The following is a 16,533-nucleotide window of genomic DNA, read 5'->3' as shown; positions in this document are numbered from 1 at the left end:
AAATTTATATTGTTTTTTATCATAGAAGTCTATTTTTTCTATACCCAAACACAAGGGTACCAAGGGGAAAACATCTTACCTTTTTTCATTCATAATCCAAAAATTGATTGATTGACAATATTGTTCATGTTGATAATTTTATTTTATTTTATTTTTGGAAAAACGAGTTAACCACATTTTATTAAAAATTCCTTAAAACGGAAAAAAAATTAAATAAGTTTATGTGTTTTTCTAGACAAGCGTAGGAAACATAAATTCGTTACGGTCTAAAAACAAATAAATTACAAACAATCATCGGAATTACAAACAAACTTAAATTGCGTTTATCTCGCTAAAAAACATCGTATTTGGGGAATTCTTGATATGATACCTTCCAGTTCATGCAGAGGCTCCAATTTTGTTCGTTTTTCGGAGCACTTCTCCACGTTTGGATGTTCACATTACAGTCAATTACAATATCATCCCAGGTCTGCTTGAGACTTCTTCGATTCCTCGAGAATGCCCTCACGTTTCTCTCTCACCAGATGTTGTAAATTGTTGAGCCGAATACGCATTTGAAAATCTTTGACTTAAACTTTATGTCATTCGCTTTTTTCACAGCCACTTCCTTGATTTCTTTCCAGTCTCTCGGAAATCTGATTATCTCCATATTTTTTGCAAATTTGTTCCAAAGTTTCGAGGCAAAATAACAATTCCCGAAGAGATGATCAATTGTTTCTTCATTCTCTTCACACAAAAGACAACTTGAATTCGGAATTTCCATGTAGTCTTGACGCGATCTCTCGTGTTTAGCCTTTCCCGAAATACAAGTTAGAGCATGAATTAGTGTCTCGAGATAACCTTTGACAACCAGACCAGATTAGCTCAATCTACTGTTTGCTCCTTCTCTCGGATGGTGTTCCACACTTTACTTGAAATCATCTTCCCATTTTCTCGGCTTTCCATCGGTGTACGTCTGTTCTTTCGTTGAATTTGATGTTACTGATATGTTCGAGAATGCGCCGCCCCACCGATATTTTTCTAAGGAGCGAATTTCATATCCCCTCTTTAATGTCTCTGACCTTTGCAACTAGTCAGTCCCGTCTGATCCTCACGTTTCAAAATTCCTCTTTATTGATTAACGGTTGATCTTCATACCAGAAATCATGTCAAAACAGTGTGTTTTTGCCGTCTCCCCAGCTAAAATCAAAAAGTAATGCAATATTGTTTCTTAGCTTAAGGATTTTCTTTAATAACCATCCCATACCTTCGCTTATTTTGAATGTCTAAACGCTTCATTCGTGTTTCATAAACTGGGTGTGGACCCACTTGATCTAGAGTGATTCTTGTTTGCTCTCGATGACCCATAGGTGTTTTTACATCAACGCTTTATTCCATTCAACACAGATCTTAAGCCCTATGTCGCCTTCTTCCTTTGGTTTGCAAAGTGCGTTCCACTTAACCTTCTTCCCCCCTCTCCCGCTGCTTCCCCAAATAAAGTTTCTCATTAGCGCGTCAAGTTCTTTTATTATCTTCTTCGGGAGCACGAGTTGTTGCGACCAGTAACCGATGATTCTCATTACCACGCTTTTGACCAGGTAAATTCTTCGTATGTAAGTTTAAAGAATCAATTTTTAAATAAAGGTATAATGGGGTTCATGTAGAAATGAAACATGAGCACGTATCAGGGGTAATGTAACATTTAGAATCATAATTTTCTAATTTCTATGTCCAATAAATAGATTACCAACCGAGGTATTAAACTGAAAAATTCCCTGTTTTGTTTTAGATCCCAATTATAGAATATTTTGTTGTCTATTCTATGTTTCAAATAACATTCCGAATGATTCAAAGTTTGAATCAAGAGTCTTAGAGTGCATACTACTAGGATATATTCAATGGTACAAAAGGGATATAAAATGTATGACAATAGATATAATCTTTCATGAGAATATGTTTTTATTTTCCAAACAAGAAACATAAATAAAAATGGGATAACTGTTCATAATCAGGAAAGCACATATAGTAGAGAAATTATAGGAAGAAAAAGAATTAATGATGCATTACAGAATGAAACAAGAACAAAAGTATCACGATCCGTAATTGCATCTAGACAGTGTCATTTGCATCAACCAGATGCAAATAATGTGTTTTTTCCTGGATACTTAAGAATTTGTAATAGGCATCAAGACAATGGAACACTAAGTTTTCTAAATATCTGTTGCAATATGGTTTAAATCAATCTTTGATGATAACTGCATGTTTATTTGTTAGAAGAAACTCATCAAACTATGTTTCTATATCATTCCTATAGTTGGAGAAGATTTATAGGAGATTTAAATAGATATAACAATAGTAGAGAGAATTGTAGGGAATTGTATTGAGTTGATCGAATGAATTACCTGATTTCAACTCAATAGAAAAATATAGCTACAATAATCGGTTCTATAAGCTAGCTCGCATTTATTTTTACTTTTTTAAAAGAAGTAAAAAGATCGACACAATGGAATGCAGCTTTATATGTAGTCAAATACTTAAAGGAACACCTTTGCTAGGATTGATTAAGACAAGATATTAAGGATATATCAAGATGCAACTTGTGCAGAAAGTCGTAGATCAGCTACAAGATATTATGTGAACTGTGAAGATTGGAACATCTTAATTGTCATAGAAGACAAAGAAGCAGACTATAATGTCTGGATCACAGTTGAAACACAATTTGACGGTTACAATAGCTGAACTTTAACAGATATCTTATATACTAAAGAATCTAGAAATTGGAGTATCATATTCTGTCTTGGTGCGACAATAAAACGGTTATACATAATTACATATTACTTAAAAATCCAATGTTATTTGAATTGACAAAACATATGGATACTAATGGAAGGTAGGATTCAAGTGGTGGACTACTATACAAATAATCGGAAGGCTCTCGTTATTACAATTTGCTTGAAAGATGAACAAGAAATATATGCATGAGAATTCATATTTAGAAAGGAAATAGTTGAATTATTAGAAATTCAAGTGCAAATTTAAATTGTAACATAATCTTTGAGGATCTATTCCATGCCCTAATTGTAAAATTAGATTAATTCAACATCTTTTTCTATGTTTACTTTCTTTCTTCTTCATTGTTCTTAGACAGAGATTAGGAGTAGTAAAAACGCCTTGTTTCACATTGATATTGTATTTTGTTACTCATGGGCTAAAATTCCTTTGGACTAAATCTTCTTAGGAATCAAAAATGCTGTGATAAACTACAAAAATTTAAAACCATTTTAACAACTTTTAATGAAAGAATTCTATACCTATTGGGTATTGAGAGGGGCTCATTGTTGTTCCTCAACTCCAGCCCTCTCCATAGAAGATACCTCATAATACCCTTCAAAACCATTTGAGTCAATAATGGCCACTCAATCATATATTCCAACAAGAATGATCAGCATTTATTCTTCCAATTGACTTTTGAGTTTGATCTTTCATACTCATGGGGATAAGATAAACATCCTCAAGACATATCTAAATATTTTCTCATATTTAGTACCTTTTACCTGTAATTTGATAGCTGCAATTCCCTTTTTGTAAAGTTGGTCTCAAGCAGTTTGAGCGAGAAACCTTTTCAAAATCTGGAAGAAGTAGTAGTTGATAAAAAAAAAACACATTACTAGAATAGAATAAAAATTTTTGTGCCACGTTTATGAACTATGAATATTCAATCAATTAATCAAATAATAGAATAGGAAGACATGCGACTTTAGCGTGGAAAACCTCAAGAAAATTAAAATTCACGGACATTTATGTCGTTTAAATCATCCATTATATCAGTCACACAATATTTTTACAAATCAAGGTTTACAATCTAATTAGATTACCTAAACCTTCAAAACAACATCATCAGATAGTACATATAAATAAAATACACCTAAAGTAATCATCTCACTAAATCGAAAATTATCTGAAGCGTTCTCTCGTTGTTAAAGAAAAACATTTTTTTCTTCTTAACAATTACATTCGTCTATTTCTTGTTTCGTATTTGGCTGTTTGAAAATATTTGTTATCAACTACATAATATATAATAATATATTATTAGTTCAAGCCAATGGAACGAACACCCCCAACAAACTCCCCCTCCCACTCATATGGTGGGCTCCAACAAATCCGCACTTCGTCGATAAGCCTCAAGGTTTTCACTCGACAAAATCTTCGTCAACATGTTAAATTCATTCCCATTCAAAGTGTAATTACTTTGTTTCAAGCATTTATTAAATCCAGTGGCATCTCACATCAATATGTTTAAACCTGAAATGAAATGATGAGTTTTTAGAGAAGTGGATAGCACTCTAACTATCGCTAAGCACAACAAATTTATCTTGGTTCAAACCCAACTCTTTGAGAAATTTTCTCATCCACAAGTTTCTTTGCAACCCTCAGTGATTGCAATGTATTCAACTTCTGTGGTAAACAACGCAACACATTTTTTCAAATTTAATTGGAATGAAACAACCCTACAAAAACTATTAGAATTGTTTTTTAAATGATCCATACAATTATACTATAAAATGGATAATCATTTAAGAACACAACGACAAAAGCATTAAATTTGTAAAAAATCACACAAATAATACAAAATTAACATATGCAGAGATCTTTCAAAAGGGCAATGACCTATCTGCCTGAATTTGTCGGTTTCTCACATCTAACTTCATATAATGTTAGGATGATAGCATTGTGAAGGATCCACAATGGTCGATTGAGATCGTTGAAAGTTCTACGATTTATCTCCAACTAAATAACCCACCATAAAATAATAGAGATATAACCCCATTGTTTCAGGCCCGCAAATCTAACTACATCAATCAACGTTTCCTAACACGCACTAATGATTCCCGACATAACCCAATGAATACTAGTAATACTTTAAAGAATACTCCAAATATTAGCGACACATTTACAATGTAAAAGGAGATGAGGGGATGTCTCCAAATCCTTAAGACACAAACGACATCGACTAACTTAGATAAGACTTTTCCGCATACATCTATCATTAGTTAGAATACCACTATGGATCACACTCCATCCGAAAAAGAGATCTTAGTGGGAATCTTACTCTCCCGGAATTTCTCCTAACACAACTTAGTTGGAACAACTCTATCAAAGAGATAATAACAATGTCCCACATCAAACTTATACAAATCTCTCCATCGCATTGTATCCTGGTTCAACCGAGAGCCCCTTTTGTTGGCATTAATCTATCATGAGAATAACATTCCTCAAATGATAACCTCCTTTTATATTTACTATGCGCAAAACCTTAGGATCGATGGTCGTACATATCTTTGATTGTAGCATATCTATAAATAGTAATAGTGGTCAGCTCGGAGAAGAGAACAACAAAACTCGTACCCCCACACCATGCATCCTCCCAAAAATGAATAGATGAATTGTCACCCACGGTAAATGAAGAATGTTCACAATAATTTTCCACGTGATTGATATGTCACTCCATAGGCTACATCCCACAGAGCGACTGGATATTTTTGTAATCCAATCAGACCAATTTAACCCATATTTGCTTATGATCATATTTACCTAGAGATTTCCATGTTCCAAACCAAAATGAGCACCCATTTGATAAGGCCTTATTAAAAGTACATAGATCACGAAAACCCAAAACTCCTTCATCTTTGGGTATTTTTATTTTGTCCAAAATAACAAGATGTGAAAACGAAGTCTTAGAATATTCCCATAAAAATTTACACATCAATCTCTCCATTTTTACTAACACGCTTTTAAGAATCACAAATAATAGCATCATGTAAGTATGCATATATTCCAACACGATCTTGATAAGAACCACACGACCTCCCTTAGAGATCAACTTGCTTTCCCAAATAGGGAATTTATTTCATCATAAAGATAATTTAATCTCAAGAGACTTTAGATCGAGCTTTTGCACCTACTGGAAGACCAAGATACGTCGCCGAAAAACATCCAATTCCAAATCCCAAAATACACACCAATTGAGATCTTCTCCTAGCCGATGTAAAATTAGAGAAAAATATTTCAGACTTGTCAAGATTAACATGAAGTCCCGAGAAAGCAACAAATAACCACAAAATATTACGAAGGTGCTTGACATTTCTATAGAAAGCATGGATCATACCGAGTGTATAATCAGCAAAAAAAATAAGTGAGAAATGGAAAATAAAGGTTTTTTCGATCCATAATCAACCTCATGGATAAGTCCATTATTATTAGCGAAGATCATCATCCTAGAAAGAGCTTCCATGACGATGAAAAACAAAAAGGGGGAATTAGTCGTCTTGTCTAATCCCATCGAACTCTCGACAAAACATTGAGAACTACCATTCACTATAACAGAAAATTTAGTTGTGGAAATGAAAAATTATATACACATGATCCACTTTTTGCCCATTGTCATCATACCCATGACATTGAAGAGAAAGTCCCAGTTAACATGATCATAATCTTTTTCAATATCGAATTTAACGAAGGTGCATTGAGCACCATTAGAGTTAGATGAATCAATGAACTCATTGGAAAACAACACCGCATCAAAGATTTGACGCCCTTTAATAAACGTCATTTGGTTAACATATTTAATTGATTCTACCTAAAACTTTGCGGATGAGAACAATCAAGATAGAATTTCAACTTTTGTCAAAAGTGGAGAAACGATAAAAGTGTTCAATTATCGCCATAACATCCCCTTAAGGAAGGTCCACGTATTTTTGAAGAAAGTCAAAGTAAAATCATCGGTACCCGCATTTTTAAAAACATGAATAAAATAATTCATTAGAAAAGAAAATATATATATATATATATATATATATATATATATATATATATATATATATATATATATATATATATATATATATATATATATATATATATATAAACACAATAAATAAATTATGAAAGAGAATATATATATATATATGTGATGAAAAAAGATAAATTAATATATATATATATATATAATAAAATAAATGAAGAAAGAGAATATATATGAGTGATAGATGGAGGGAAATTGGGTGATGAAGTGACGTGATATCATGTTATTGGTCGGAAAAATTAAAGTATAAAAGATAGTAGAGAGAAAAAATTTATTATTTTTACAACCAATCATATTGTAGGGAACGTCATTCTCTTACCCATTTTCTCTTACAAATTCTTTTTCTCATATATATATATATATATATATGAAAAATAATAGGGGCCACGACAGTCTGCCACATCGCCCCACATCGACCATTTTAAAGAAATATATTATATATTTTTAATATTATTTTTGTTTTTTCCCATTTTTATCTCTTCATTTTCGGCAAAACCTCTCATTCTTCTCCCATTCAGTTCTCTCTCAGGCGAAACCTCTTAGTCGGTGTCTTCTTTCTTCTTCTTCAGTTAGCGATTTCGACTATTCTTATTTGTTGCGTCTTCTTCCTTCTTCTTCAGATTTAAAGTGAAATGGTAAGTCATATAGTATCTTTCATAACTATTCGATTTCGTTTCTCATTTTGTGCCTAAATATATGTCTCTTTGTCTTCTTTTCATGATAGGATTATTTTTGCATCCACCAAGTCATTAAGGTAAAATCCCGATATTGTATGCTTATTTGATTTTAGGTTTGGCGTTTTTAAATTAGGGTTTTGCGATTAGCGTTTCTTGATTATGATTTTGTGATCCCGAAATATTGTATGCATGTTTGATGTTTTGATCCCAATATATTTGTATACTTGTTTGATGTTAGGGTTTAGCGTTTTTTTATTAGGGTTTTGCGATTAACGTTTCTTGATTAAGGTCTTGCGATTAAGAAGATTTTTTTGATTAAAATGTCCTAGAAAATGAAATCAAACAAGCGAACAATAAATCTGTTTTTTTTGGTTTTCGGGACGACATTTTTCTGAAATTTTATTTTTTGGGAGAAAATTGTCCCGAAAGATATATATTTCGGGACGATTTTCCCCTGAAAGTTACATTTTTGTGACATTTTCTTCTAAAAATGAATCTTTCCGAATGATTTATTTCCAAAAGATTCATTTTCGGGACATTTTCTCCCGATAATAAATATTTCGAGACATTTTATCCCGAAAATGAATATTTTGGGACGATTTTTTCCCAAAATGTACATTTTAGGAAGTTTTTACTCCTAAAATATACATTTTCGAGGAGTTTTATTCTCCTGGAAATTGATATTTCTACACGATTTTTCCCAAAAAAAACATTTTTGGGGTGATTTTTTGCCTTATTTTATCTGTTATTTGTATAACTGTTTATCTATTTAGAGTATATAAATCATGCTAATCTTCATGGTTCATTCCTTTATAGAGTATATAAAAAGAAAAGGAAGGCAATAGCTAACCCTCCCAAAAAACGAGACAATAGAGAGTACAGTTAACCCATCCCCAAAAAAAAAATTTGTCCACAACATATTCTTCAATAGGACCTCATCTTATGGAATTTACCATCTTATTCAATAACTATTTGATCAATAAAGAGAGGCAGTGAAGGTCATAGGTTTTGGAAGTCTTTTGTCACTATCCCTTTCTAAATGACTCGGCGAACTCTCTCGATACCTTGTCAAGTCGTTTGACACTAGTACGTGTATGATCATCCTACATAGTGGCGAGGAAGTAAAACTCGAAGAATTGGATGTTTATTATGTATTGGTTCTCCCTAGATGGGAGATAGATATTGTAGAATACGAAGTAAATGAGACCAGGTGCTCTGATTACAAGTTTACGGAGTTTAGGAGTCGATGGGGAAATACAAGTGTCGATCCTAAAGTGCCTGAATGTCGGACAAAATATTGAAGAACACAACATGTGACAATAATTTTAAGATAGACTTTGTACTATATGTTGTCAGTTATTTTATCTAGATAATGCATTTGGGTCAACAATCTAGGTATAGAGTTAATCCCATTCTTTGTCATCAATACTTTATTTTTGGTGGTTTATTCATATGTGAATGTTTTCAACATATTGAATATATATATATATATATATGTATTCAGTTATGCTACTTGTATAGGGTCTGCAATCCTGGACATCAAATACCTCATGAATGCCCATTTTTGATACAATCATGTTGAAATGACAATAAGTTGAAGAATATGTTGGACAAAGAGTTTTTTTTTTTTTTTTTGGGAAAACGACTTAGCGTCATTTCATTAAAAATTCCCAAAAACGGGAAAAAAAACCACGAGTTTAAGAGATCATTCTAGACAAGCCTAGAATGATTTTGAAGTCGTAACATTCTGAATAAAAGCTAAAAACGTAAATGAATTATCTGTTTACAATGCTTTCAATTCTAGTGAGTTTAAAAAACGGTAAATTCCAGTTCCTGCAGATATTCCAGTTCTGCTCCGTGCTTGGAATTCCTCTCCACGTTCCCGCGAGGGCGCTGCAATCCGATACACTATCTTTCCATAACTCGTCAATGCTCCTGCGGGTTCTGTCATATACCCTTGCATTCCGTTCTTGCCAAATGTTGGACAAAGAGTTGGAAAATAGAGAATTTGGATGTGGAAGCGATGGTGGACGCATTCTACTTCCACCTTTAAATGAGGAGGAGCATGAGGTAAGGGGAGTTGAGGGGTGCCTTAGTATGAGGTAGGAGATGGGGGTGGTGCTTGAGAAAATGGCAGAGCCTCAAAAGGAAGACCCTCAAAAGGTTGACTTTAGGGTAGTGCCTCAGAAGCTAGGGCAGATTGTCAATGAAGCATCCAAACTCATTGCTAACTCTACATGGAATCTTTTAAAAGCCACACGAATGTTGGAAGATGTAAGAGAGTCATCAAAACAAAAAAAAACAAATGGACACAGGGCCATTGTATAAGACCTCCATCAAAGTATTATACGATGTTATGTGCAAAGATGAAAATATTAGGGTTGTCCTCCAAAGATTCTTCACAAAAACACCTAAAGTGGTGGTACAAACACCCGTAGTTGTGGTATAAATACCCACAAAACACCCACAATGGTTGAAGAAGTTGGTGAAAATACACTTGTATTGGAGGTTGAAGAACTTGGTGAGAAAACACCCCAATAAGAAAAATTTCTTAAGAAGAAGACAAAAATTTCACGGGCCCTTCAACCTCCACTACCATCGAAGGACGTTGAAGAAATTGTGGTGGTTGGACGTTGAAGAAATTGTAGAAAATACTTTAGAAATTGTGGTGGTTAGTGGTGAAAAAACACCCACAATGGTTGTTGAAGGAGGAATTGGTGAAAAAATAAGAGGCATACTCAAATTCGGATGTTATGGAGCTTATGTTAGAGTTGAAGTTATAATGGACAGAAATAAAAAACAATTACAAAACTTTAATAACATAGTAAATAATTAGGACAATGAATAGTGCAGTTAGTAAAACCTTCTATCGTGATCTCAATGATGACTTCTTCGAGATTTTCTCAATGAAAGATTGTTTTCTTTTCGTTGGTGGTCATCTTCGAGCTCCAACTTTGACAGTAAAGTGTATCAAAGTTGATGGAGATGTTTTTGTGTCTTTGTCTAGAGATACTTATGTGCATTTGTCTGTAGATTCTTTTGCTCCTTTTTCTTCATGATTATGCTCCATAGACATAAATGTTCATTGATATACTTGTGTCGTTGAGCAAAAAAAACATTTTTTTAAGATTTTGATCAAAGGTGTTGAACCTCTTGCATTAATGGGGTTACACTATTGTAACGATTTTTTCTTCCAAGGACATATCTGAATTGTAAATATTGGTGATAGTTTGATACTCACGCTTAATATCTTTACGACATTAGTCCATGATATAACATATTGGTAACTCATTCACCCTTAGTTTTTTAAACACAGTCATGATATGCCTACACAAAATACCTCTGAATTTAAACATTTGACATTAATATTTAACATTATAGTCCAATTCGGTATAGTGAACTTTGTAAGAAATATCTCTTAAATGTTCTCCATTAACCCCCAAAATGTGTTCCTCGGCTTGAAATATTAAATTTGTCATTTCCTCTTCCAATAATGAGATGTTGCGGAATAATATCCCTCTAACTTGTTCTTGGACCAACCTAAATATATTTTGAGTGTAGAAGCTTTGTAATTGCCTTATGTACGCGTTCATTACTGTCCCCTTCAATTTTCTGGCGCGTGTGCCCTCCTTTTTTCTAATTAATTGGCATACGCTCCCTTTTTTTCGAATTGAATTGGCCCGTACAGGTTTTAAATTGATACACTCGCAAATGTATCGATCTAATTGACTTTAGAGTCGCCACTTTAGTTTACTTCTCAAAGAAACTATAGAAAAGAAAAATCAGAGATTCATTTTAAGAGTCCGGTGTTTGGTTACGTATTAGGAATGGGCCTACGGCGCTATGTCCTATACGTCTGTCTTTACAGACAGTCTCTACTCCTAAGTAATTGACCATATGATGTTTGAAAGATTATTACGTTTTTGTTCTGAGTTCAGAACTCTTTTGCTTGTGTGAGAAAATCTTAATCATTTTTGCAAGGGGCTAGTCCTATTCATGGGGTATTTGACAAGGATAAGGCATTGAAAAGTATTAAAAGGCATTGAAAGACATCAAAGAGCATTGCAAGGCATAGAGCAACGTTGTCAAAGAAAAACGAGAATCAGAATTCCCGAGAAAGATCAAATGAGGATAGATGAGGAGAATAACAATTCGATTGAATAAATAGAATTTTATTCTTTTGCTCAGAGGAGAGAAGAGAGTGGATTAACTTAAGGTCCCAAGTGTTTACGAGTTTAAAATTTTCAGAGTTAAAGAGAACTCCGAACACAACACATTAAAATGAGTCATTTTCAAAAATAATTCCCAAAATTCCCAAAAATTTCATATGATATTCAAAATATTATTAAAAGCTCATAGGAATTGAGTTTGGAATTTTCGGAGTTATAGAACCCTCGATATGACACTACAAAGATAGACATTTTTCCAAACGGGCCTTAAAAATTCCGGGAAAAATTATTTTCAAAGAAAATAATATTTTGGAGTTTTTGGGAAAATTTGAGAATGTTTGAAAGTGGTTTGAATGTTAGAATCATCATTTTAAGGTGGTTTGTTAAAATTGGGAAACAAACAGGACCTAAGTTTATTTTAATTTTGTTTTTTTTTTTGAAAGTTTTAAATTAAAATAAAAGGAAAAGAAAGTTTATGGGTCCAATTAAAACATCAGGAGGAGATCAGGGACTACTTTAATTTCGAATTAATAAATTATTTCGAAATTAAAGTTCTCAAGCTTATTTAAAAATAAAAGAGGCTCAGGGGCCTCTTTGCAACTTCACAAGAAGTTGAAGGAATTGAAATAAAAGAAAAGTAATAAATGAAACCTCCCGCTGATGAAGCGACTCCGGCGAGGGCGATTTTCGGCGTGTCTTGCGTCCGCGGCCGATCTCTGCTCGAAGAAGCTATCGCCATGACCGAACGCGATTCGTCTGTACATCAAGGTCATCATCCGACGACTGGAGAAAGGATCTCGTTTGAAGAACAACAGGAAGAAGACGATCCACCTATTCTTCTTTTCAGCCAAATGAAAACGAAAGAAGACTGTTCGTCTGTTCTTCCTTTCGACAGATGAACTTTTACAGTTTCATCGACACACATCTACAGTTTTCGAATAAATCTCATCCTAATCATGCCCTAAAATTTCACCAGATTCTAACAAACCTAATCAAAACTAATCCTAAACTAAGTCAGTTCTAATTCAAATCTCTAGAAAACAACAGTTAACAGATTAATCATCAAACAAAAACAAGATAAACACTAAACAAAACAACGGCATCGGTGTACAGAACCGATGCATCAATCATTGAATACAAGTCTACATTGGTTAAGTAATTACCTGATTAGCAAAGGGAAATGAAACAGAATGAAGAAACGAAATGAATCAGCCGGATTCGGAAAAGCTTCAGCCAAAGTTTCTGCCGTTCTTCGCGTTTGTCGATCCGATCCTCCCAGGCAGTGAGCTCGGATTACTTCTTCTCCTTCTCTCGCCAGTAACCGATCTTTTCCTCTCTCCAAAAACTGGATTGGACTCTCCCCTTTCTCTTCAAAATGAGCCTCTTTCTTTTTCTCCCCCCAAAACTGCCAAACAAGAAAAAAAACCGCCCCCCAAAAAACTGCCGGCTCTCTTTCTTCTTTTGTACAAGGACATATTTGGAATTTTTGGAAAAATTCAAGGGCACGCTCGGAATAAAAAAAATATATATTTTTTTTTCTTTTCGTTTTTCCTTTTCCAGCTTTTCATTTCTTTGCACCTTCACACTAAATGAATCACCCCAATCGCATCATGGATCCAATGGCTCTAAAATTTTTATTACAAATTTCCAACATAATAAGTATGAACCTCCTTTTTGAATCAGCTCAAATAGTAATTCGTATCTCGAGTTATGATTTTTCAAAGTCTCCAACTATTTATCCTTTCGGTTCTTGTACCAACTTCACTACGGGCGATCTGGGATGAGTTATGCAACGAATTGGGAGAGATACTTGATATCATTGGATAGAAGATTCAAAGAGCTTTCTAACAGTATCTCATTCATTCTAAATGGATCATTGGTTCAAAAGTTATGATGCTTAAAAGTGTGGCATAGTTTCAACTAGCTCCCAGGATTTGAATCGGTAGTACTGCTTCCCTTGTATAGATCGAATGAGGGCCTTAACCTTTGAATCACGGTTTGGGGATGGTACCATTGGAAAGATATGCGAGTTATCTTTCCAACCCAACTTGAATTATTCAAAACCATCAAGTTACGAATTTTTAAGGAAAAGGGTGTTTGATTTAAACCTCTTAGGAACACCTTCCACTCATGACTGGATTTCGTCGAGATATACGGCACCAATGGGAGATCGGGCTACACCATATGAAAGATGACTAATTTTTATTTTCAAAACATCCAAGATCATTGAATTTCATCCAGTATTGAAGGCGGGATAAATTTATGAAGTCTATGGTTCCAATGGAAGCTCAATGGAGACTTCAAACTTAAGGATTCTTGATTCTCTTTTCTAAAAATCCCCTTTTCAAATAACCCACTTTTCAAATAATCCGATTTTCCCACTTTAGAAGACCAGTCTACTCTTTTCCACTTCTTCTTGACACATGCTTGATCCCATTTTGACCAAGGTTGACTCGTCGGTTGGCAAGTTGACTCGGGTTGACCCGTTCTCTTGTTTTCCTTCTTTTTGAGCATTTTCTGCACAAATTTGCAAACAGTAGTATTATACTCAAAATTTAAGATTTTTCAAAACGTACAACATGAACGTGTCACGGGTTGAGAAAACAGAGTCGTTATGAAATTCGACCTTTGGATCGTTATTTTTTAAGTTTTTTCTGGGTCGATTTTCCACGAGGTGTTTCTATTTTTGTTTTCCCGGTACAATAAACAAACATGAGTATTATTTCGGGCCGTTTTTTTTATTAGGTATCTAGGGTGTAAAAATGGGGTGTCTACAGAATGCCCCTCTTGGACAGAGTTTGGAGAAAAAATTCTTATTGTCATAAAACGTGTGTCCAAGCCTGACCAAATAGGCGCCGCATTTTTTTTTTAACCCGAGCTGAATGAATGAAAGAGAAAAGAAAGATACAACCTGACAGTGTTCTTCATTGATTTTTCTCATTTAGCCCTTTTCACATGTGAAGAAACCAGAGGCATGAGCCATGTAACGATCCTCGTGGCGTACTTGTAAGAGAGAATGAGACATTAGAACAAGTTTCGTATCAAAGTTTACATAGGAATTTTGGGAAGAAAGCATCTTGTCATGATCAGATTCAACAATAGATTGTCATGAGTCATCTTTTCACAGCCGATCTCGTGTGAATTCTTGTCGAGTGAAAGTTCACAAGTAAAACCTACAAAACAAGAGAAACACAATGATAAAGCCAATAGGCTGTCAGTTTAAGAATCAGTTAACAAGTCTCTGTCATATATCCTCATCAAGGAACCCTACGACTCAAAACGTAATCTCCTAGGTTCACCGATCGACAAAATAGTCGTTCGTTGAGACCTTCTAGAACCATATACCCCTCTAAGGGTACTTTTCAACAAAGTAACACAACCCTTCGTCTTCAAAGGATTGAAATCATCGAGTCTTAGATAGTCTCGATGAAGAAGGCAACATGCCAAAATCCGTGGAGGATCCTTGTGGCTTCAAACATTCATAAGAAAATTTTTCGTTTTTTTTTATTTTTTTATTTATTTTTTTTTTCACGTGAACACCGAAACGATGACATTCGCGACGATTAGGGATAGAGAAAACAATCGCATCCCCAACTGCAAGAGCAGATCGGAGCAGGGGTTTCTCCAATGAAAAGAAGCGAAGAAAACAGTCGCCACCCCGGTTGCGAGAGCAGACCGGAGCATGGGTTTTCTCCGATGAATATAAGCGAAGAAAACAATCGCCACTCCGACTGCGAGAGCAGACTGGAGCATGAGTTTTCTCTATTGAACGATGATAAAGAAAACAATCGCCTCTCCGACTACGAAAGGAGATCGGAGCAGGGGTCTTCTCCAATAAATGGCTATGAAGAAATCAATCGCCCCTCCGGCCGCAAGAGCAGATCGGAGTTCGGGTCTTCTCCAATTAATTGTAGCGAAGAAAACAATCTCCTCCCCGACTGCGAGAGCAGATCGGAACAGGGGTTTTCTCCGTTGAACGACAATGAAGAGAACAATCGCCTCCCCAACTGCGAGAGCAGATCGGAGCAAGGGTTTTATCCAATGAATGGCTATGAAGAAGTCAATCGCCCCTCCGACTGAAAGAGCAGATCGGAGTTTGGTTCTTCTCCAATTAATGGTAGCGAAGAAAACAATCTCCTCCCCGACTGCGAGAGCAGATCGGAGCAGGAGTTTTCTCCGTTGAACGACAATGAAGAGAACAATCACCTTCCCGACTGCGAGAGCAGATCGGAGCAGGGGTTTTCTCTAATGAATGGCTATGAAGAAGTCAATCGCCCCTCCGACTGAAAGAGCAGATCGGAGTTTGCGTCTTCTCCAATTAATGGTAGCGAAGAAAACAATCTCCTCCCCGACTGCAAAAGCAGATCGGAGCAGGGTTTTTCCCCATTGAACGGCAATGAAGAGAACAATCGCCTCCCCGAGTGCGAGAGTAGATCGGAGCAGGGGTTTTCTCCAATGAATGGCTATGAAGAAGTCAATCGCCCCTCCGACTGAAAGAGCAGATCGGAGTTTGGGTCTTCTCCAATTAATGGTAGCGAAGAAAACAATCTCCTCCCCGACTGCGAGAGCAGATTGGAGCAGGGGTTTTCTCCGTTGAGCGGAAATGAAGAGAACAATCGCCTCCCTGACTGCGAGAGAAGATCGGAGCATGGGTTTTCTCCAATGAATGGCTATGAAGAAGTCAATCTCCCTCCGACTGAAAGAGCAGATCGGAGTTTGGATCTTCTCCAATTAATGGTAGCGAAGAAAACAATCTCCTCCTCGACTGCGAGAGCAGATCGGAGCAGGGGTTTTCTCCGTTGAACGGCAATGAAGAGAACAATCGCCTTCCCGACTGCGAGAGCAG

This window comes from Impatiens glandulifera, chromosome 1 (genome assembly GCF_907164915.1).
Source record: "Impatiens glandulifera chromosome 1, dImpGla2.1, whole genome shotgun sequence".
Classification (NCBI taxonomy): domain Eukaryota; kingdom Viridiplantae; phylum Streptophyta; class Magnoliopsida; order Ericales; family Balsaminaceae; genus Impatiens; species Impatiens glandulifera.
The sequence above is the reverse complement of the archived record's forward strand: the minus strand, read 5'-3'. Positions refer to the sequence as shown.